Source organism: Patagioenas fasciata, chromosome 2, assembly GCF_037038585.1.
Source record: "Patagioenas fasciata isolate bPatFas1 chromosome 2, bPatFas1.hap1, whole genome shotgun sequence".
Classification (NCBI taxonomy): Eukaryota; Metazoa; Chordata; class Aves; order Columbiformes; family Columbidae; genus Patagioenas; species Patagioenas fasciata.
Genome location: NC_092521.1, coordinates 83,789,640 through 83,797,022, shown reverse-complemented (window position 1 = coordinate 83,797,022; position 7,383 = coordinate 83,789,640).

Below are 7,383 nucleotides of genomic sequence, written 5' to 3'. Positions count from 1 at the left end.
TTTGATTGATGCTGTCATTGTTTTCACTACTATCTTTGTACAAAGTTTGTCTCATTCTGGAGGAGTGTCTCCTTGGAAAGGCCTGTTCATCATGATTCCCTGGTCTGATTCAATCATCTGTATTGAAGGAAAAGGAGGTTTTTAATCCTGTCAGATTTGAGGAATTTCTATGCAGGCTTTGACTTCCACGCATGAGTTTGTCTCAGTACTCTAGTAAAATGCAATAGAAATATTATTTTATAAATAAACACAAAGGTTATTGCAAAACTCAATTGAACATACCCAGAATCAATGTGTGATTACATTGTTGTGAGCTGACACTTGGAAATCTGTGATGAAATTCAGAAAAGATAACCTTGAGTCATTACTCATCTCCTTGGATCTAATTTCCATCCTGTGCCAGAGTGACTGAGAAAGTGAGTGGAATGTGTGCTGATCAGTAATCTAGAAAATATCTTATTTCCAACTGTCTTCTGTATTATGGATGGACAAGCCAGGGAGTTATTTATAAACTAGCACACCTTCTCTCACTCCTTTCCACCCTGTAAAGTAGCTTTTAAAATACAAAGCACTAAAAAAAACAACAAAAAAATAAAAAATCCCATCCCATTTTTTAAGTACAGAAGTTACAGTTAAAGCTAAACAGATAAGAAAAAAATAATGTGTTTCAGGTGTTTTCAGGATCAGGGAGGGGAGAGGAAGATGACTTGCCTTCCCAAGTTTCATCTATTTGTTTGTGTTCAGGGTGACAAACATCAAGTGTCTACTTTTTCTTCTCTCCTCCTTTTTTCCCTACAGTAGAAAACTAGGACAGATTCCTTATGGATTCTGAGATCCCAAAGCAGGTTTTGTTTTGTTTGCTATTTTTTGACTGTGCCCTCTTTTAGTAGATCCACCAGCTCCCAGTAACTCCATCTTCATTCGTTAGCCCTAGAAGCATTTTCATGTTGGGGTTTTGGTTGAGTAAATACCAGAAATTAACCACCATGTTTCACTGGTTCTGTTTTGCAACTTAGTGCTACTAACCACAGAGACTGTTTTCCTTGTATGTACGGTCACATGAGATGGTTAAATACAATTTGGACATTTCCGCCACCTCTTTTTTATCAGGATACCAAAGATGGCAGACCTATGACTCATGCCCACAAAACTGTGGCTGACAGATGCATGTTGCTATGTTGGATCTGTTTTGTGTATTTAGAATACATATGATGTGGTTGATCTCCAGACTAGCAGAAACTGTGAAAAAGACTATATTGCAGGGCAGTTACCATCTTTGCTTTTACTTGCAATTGCTATGAGCTCCAAGCAATAAGCCAATCTGGCTACTTACTTGTTTAGGTTCTGCCTTAGAAATAAATTAATTTTTTTAGATACGAATTTGGGAGAAGTCCTTCAACTCTCTTCCAAATCTGATGAGAACATCTATTGGACATCCTTTCCAAAGTTCTCTACTATGAGGATTTGCTTTGAGTTTTTCGTTTATCTTTGCTAAACCCTCTTCCTTGTAGGTATTCTTTTGAAGGGCTATTTCCTTGTTTCAGACATTCTAGGAAGAATATCACAAGATGAAAACTGTTTCTAGTTGGCTCATTTTCTGAAGCTACAACACTTAATTACAGTCATGAGCAATGGAATTTACTTAAGAAAATAAAAATTGTTCCTATTTCTGATCAATGGCTGAAAGCAAAATGGAATATGTTGCTGAGCATTCACTGACATCTGAAATCCAGATGAGGCACGGAATGACCTTACAACCCTCGAGGTTATAAGGAAAGTATGTATTTATTTATGACGCCAGACACACGAGGAATCATTTCACCTAATACATGTGTAAAATTACAGTAGCTCTGAGCTTGGTTAAATGCAGTAAATGATTACATAATCATGAAAATTTTAGGAACACCTATACGTATTCATAACCTGTCCCTGAGAAGGCGGTTCTTATTACAATGAGTTCCGGGATACCATTTTCATAGTCTCCACCTCCAACTCCTCCTGGTTGCAGCTGCGCAGTGATCGTGAACCCGGGTCCTCTTTCTCTATACACGGTCACCTTTGGCCCAGTGTGATGAGTTTGTTAGGTCTCAGACTGCTGAGTTGATTAAAACTGGCATATGTCCTCTCCTGTGCCCAAGTTTCTGTTACCTAGTTCACCCAAGGATGCACCAAGGATGCACCAAGGATTATTTTCTTTGCAAGGCGTCAGTGAGATCCTGTTTCTCATACAATAAGTTACACTGAGCTAAGCAAGGCTAGGCAATAGTGATGTAGATTAAAGGGTTAAGTGCCTAAGTGTCTTTAGTGATGTGAGGCAGAGTTAGATCTTTAAGTGTCAAGTGTTAGTTTTTTAAGTGTTAATTAGTTAGTTGTCAACTCCCTGTATCACAGAGAGATCATATGTTCTTGGCATCTTTACCTGTACTACATGAAATTAGCTCTTGCCCTCCTGCCACTGGGTCTGTTGGTAAATTTGCCCCATTTCACGCTGTCTCTTCAGAAGTAAGTCCCTTCTTCCCTGTCCTTGCTAGACCTCTTCTCACAAAATTTCTAACCATCTCTGGCAAAGCTCCTGTCAGTAGTTATATCAAGCACTGACCAGCCCTGGACTCTGGTTAAGGTGTGTGCATGTCTAGATCTGCCATTTGTCATTTAGGGTAAATTGTCACTCAGCTTTCAGTAGGAGAAGTCTTTCTCATTATCTTGAACTTATTTTCACAGCTAGACTATGAGAGGTGCAGAATTCCATTTTAAATTAGGAGAGGGCTAGAACAGAGCAATGCAACTTCTGCATTTGATGTTAATATACAGAAGGCTTAAAACTGTGCAAATGAAAATGCAAACATAGTTTTAGCAGAATTTTTAAATCTTTTTAGAACTCACAGTACTAATGATAGTTCCTCTTCTGGTTAGGATATAGATATGTTCAGGAAGAATTAACTCTCAAACATTTTTATACAGAAGCTAAGGGAATAGACAAAATACGGAGGAATTTGGACTACTGGGATGAAGTATTCTATTCTGTTTTATAGAGATAATACAAATCAGTTGTCTTTCAAGCACAGGACATAAATGGTACGTGTTATTCAGTTCAAAAGTGGTGGATTTGACAAGTTGACCAAAGAAGTATGGTCAATATGTGAGACCACTGAGGTATTCAATAGGAACCAGTAGACTGGACTGAGGATTGGCTTACGAAGACAATACAAAACCGAAAGATTAAATCTTTGTGAACTAAACCTCTTTATAAACTGTGAGGAGCTCAGTTAGAAGCACCTAAAGTAGAAAACACCTGGGTGAATAGCCTTCATGACACATTGGCCAACTAGCACAGATATGAAAAAAGCAGAGTCCCAAAATGCATGAAAAGAAGTATTTCTAATAGAACAGTAATTACTTGCAACATGAACAGCTCTGCTGGGGCCTCATCTGTAGATGACTCTTTTGTTCAGCTATGAGAAGGGCTGCTAGAAATGTGAGGAGAGCAATGAGTGCATTTTGTTAGGGAAAGCTAGAATGCTTTGGCTTGGCTAGTATAATGAGGGCTGAGAGGGGATGTGATTCTAGTTCACAAATGAGATAAAACATCAGGTTTTAACTGGTAGAAGAACAATGTCAGCACAGAAACAAATGGCTATAAATAGGCCATCTATAGATTAAGACTGGAAAACAGAAGCATCATGGTTTAAACAGTCTGTTTGAGGCAGACAAAAAAGTCCTCAACTAAGCAAAAAACCCACCACAATAAACTTCACAATATAACTTGATCATCTGATGGAAAGGTGCACATAAAGTAGTGCAAAGATGTTACAGGATATTGTTCAGTGACTCAGGACTCCTTCAGTTCCTGTGCTCCTAAACAAAATGAAAGATATTTTTACCTGACGATAATGGACACTGGACCTAACCCATATTGCTGACAGCTATCAAATTATAAGGCTATGAGATGTTGCTCCCAGCAGCCTGAACAAAACTTAGAGTGGCTAAAATCTGACTGCACAGATCTAGGTTGTGATTTTCCCCACAGCTCTAGGAAGCTCTTACAGCTGCTGGGATCTCTGCATCTGATAGCAAGTCCTATCGGATGGGACCCTGCCAACTCCTCAGAGGTCAAGGCAGAGGCATGGATGCTGCACTGTGTGTCCATGTGCACAGCCATTGCCCTCCCCTCCCATCCGGCTCCCATTCAGCCACTTCACCCAGCTGGGAGATCTGTGTCCTGCTGCGGAGCTCATCTTCAGACAGTACTTCAGGCTCCCACAATTCTCTCTTCTTTCAGCTCTGTTGCCAAATAAAGGGCTCCTAAGCATGATGTGTTGTCTTTGTCTTTTATTTGCTTGGTCTTCTGTCGGTCAGCTCTTGTGTCCTAAGTTTCAGATATTGCCCATCTTTGTTACAGATGTGTGTTCATTCTTCACTGCATTATGTTACTTTTCAAGAATGACTTTCCATGCAGAACCAATGTTCTGAGGACTAGAGTCATAGCCTTCTGCTGTGGATAAAGTAAATATTAACAATTCCTGAGGGAAATAAACACCTTAGTTGTAGAGAAAAGCCTATGCAATCCTCACTCTCCCTTCAGATAACAGATATATTCTAAGAAATCCTGCCCATGTTCCTAAGCAAAAGTGGTTAAAACACCTGAAAATGACAGAATAGTTGAGAAGAGCCAAGAAATACCACAGAGCATTTCACGTAAGTAATTTCAAAACTTTAATGCTGTTTATAAAATATCCACTAAAACTTGTCTAGAGTCTGAGAGACTTTGCATATCACCTCTTTCTTATGCTATTTTTAATCACAGAGCATTAATATCTACTTTCTTCTACTTTTGCCCTCTGATCAGACCTGTTAATGGAAATACACTGTTGATGGGTATAGTCAAACATACAATTAAAGTGAACAAGACTTGTATTTAACTAAAAACCTTATCAAAGTTGTAGAAGATAAATGCCAAAATCTCAGTTTCCTATCAACGTAAAAAAACACTTGAGACAAATTATCAAATATTTTGGGCAAATAATGATTCAGACTTACAAAGGCATTAGGGTCTTCCTAATCTGTATTTCTAACAATTAGGTATAGCAACTAAAAGGGACACTTGGAGCAATATACCCTGAGAATATAAGGCTAAATTTAGGATGATTGCATTAGTTGCCACTTAATTCTAAGACAAAGTATGAAGATCAAGTTCCTCCTGAAAAGTTAGTGGAATGGTAATGACAACAGTTTATGAAGGAGTGAGAATGTACATGAAACCATTCCTTGCTCACATAATTTTTAAAATCTCAAGCTTTCTTTATCCTACCTGAAATCTTCACAGTAGGAATTCCATCTGAACTTTTGGGCCACAATCTAGAACCCTGCAGAACCGCACAGCTGAGGCTTGAACCTTTTGCAGCAAATAATACTCAGAAAAATTCAATTCCAGAAAGGTTCACTGCATCAAACTGATTCAGTGTGGTTTAATTGAATATATATTTATTTTCTGATTTTTATATGTTATTTATGTCTTCAATTTCATTATAATGATCAGTCTACTAAATTTTTAACTCTTGCTTCTGTTAAAAGTTTTAATACTGATAGCACTTCAGTATGTAGCTAGGCCATATTCGGTGCACTTTTTCTGTCTTTATGAAGATCTGTAAGTCACTTTCATGAAGACATGTAAAATTCTTGAATGTTGTCATTTCTTACAGCAGTATTTTTAATTTAGCATACACCCCACTCGCTAGAAACTCTCATCCCAACCAGTGTGCAAAATATTGCATTGGAATAGCCTCTCTTTTCTGTCTCTGTCCACATAACATACCTCTCATCATTAATGCTAACAGTTTTGAGTTGTTCTTTAACCCTTATTCTTCTTCTTATGTGGAATTGTCTCAAAATGCTGAGTCTAATTCTTTCACAAATTCAAAACAATGTATTTTCTCCTTCAGGACTGCTCCTCCTCCACCAAAAAAAAAAAAAAAAAAAATCTGCTTTTGATCTTGCAAATTTATTTCTGTTGACTCTAGTACCATTAGAATGAAGCTAAAATTTTGAGTTGGATTTTCAGTCACAAAGTTCGAATTTTGAAAGCTAGAAATACAGTTTCAGGAAAAGAAGTGGTTTAGGGTTTTCTTTCCTAAAATGGGACTTAAGTGTTTACCTGAACGTGCACATCACATTTTGCAATATTAAAAGTGCAGATATTTCTCTCCTCTTTGGAAGTTTCATAAATCACTTATTTTGTGATGGTTTAGCTTTAAGCAAATCACAACTGTGAAAACATTCTTCAAAATCTGGAACTGAGGTTGATGTGTCATCAGGTAATTATCTGAGTATCTTTTGATACCAATGTATTCAGTAAGCAATGTGAGTCATGCCTCATTTTTGTTTTGTCTCTCATCCTTGTTGCTCTAGGAAAGCAATTTACTTATATAAGAGGTTATAGGGTGGATTTGGTGGTTTTTTTTAATTGTTGTTTTGTTTCATTTTGGAGGAGATTTGGGTTTTTTTTTTTGACTCTCCTTTACTCTGCCATTCTGAATTTGCAAACAGGTGACTTATTCTTTCCTCCTATTTTGTATGTGGGTGGTGGTGAGGAATGTTGATTTCATTATTCCTCATCCACCTTTAGATGTCTGGCCCAGCCTAAAATATCTTCAATTATCATGAGTCCGCAATTCACCTGAGCAACTCAATTTCTTTATGGTGAGTAAAGCTCCCTCCCTGCTGTTCAACTTCAGTATTCCCTGCAGGAACTCCACTTCATGGCTTTGTTCTGCCTGCAGTGACTAATTGCAGTGGTCATAATCTGTGGCTAACCATCTTTTTATATGCTTGTAGACAGATATCATATCTGTCTTTTTCTGTAGACTGAATGTTCCCAGTTTTATCAACCTGCAAACACACTTGATTCTGCTTTCTGCTTTCTCTGTTCTTCAGGTACAAGTGGCACTCAGAATAAATGCCTTTTCAAATGTGAAGTTAGATCACACAGCACAGGGTAAAATAATTCTAGTTGTGAGAGCTATTTGAATATCTAGAACTTTCACCACAAATCTGTTTTGAGTGTTTTCAAAGACTGTTATTTTTCCACAGATTGTGATAGGAGAAATTAAAATACTGAATGCATGGGTGGAAGGAAAGCTTCTGGAAATCATATGGTCCTGAGTGTGAAAAGGTGGCCCAGAAATGTCTCCTCAGGATCTACTAAAGTAAAAGGAGATTTTTCTCTGTGCCTGGGTTCGAGACAATGTGCCCTAAATGTCCAAAACTTGTCCTACATGTCCATGTTAGGAAAAGCCATAATTCAAATTCTTTAGACCACTTTCCCATTTCTAAATTGTGCCTACCAGCCAGACTATATTACTTGCACTGGCTAAAAATTCTTGGTGA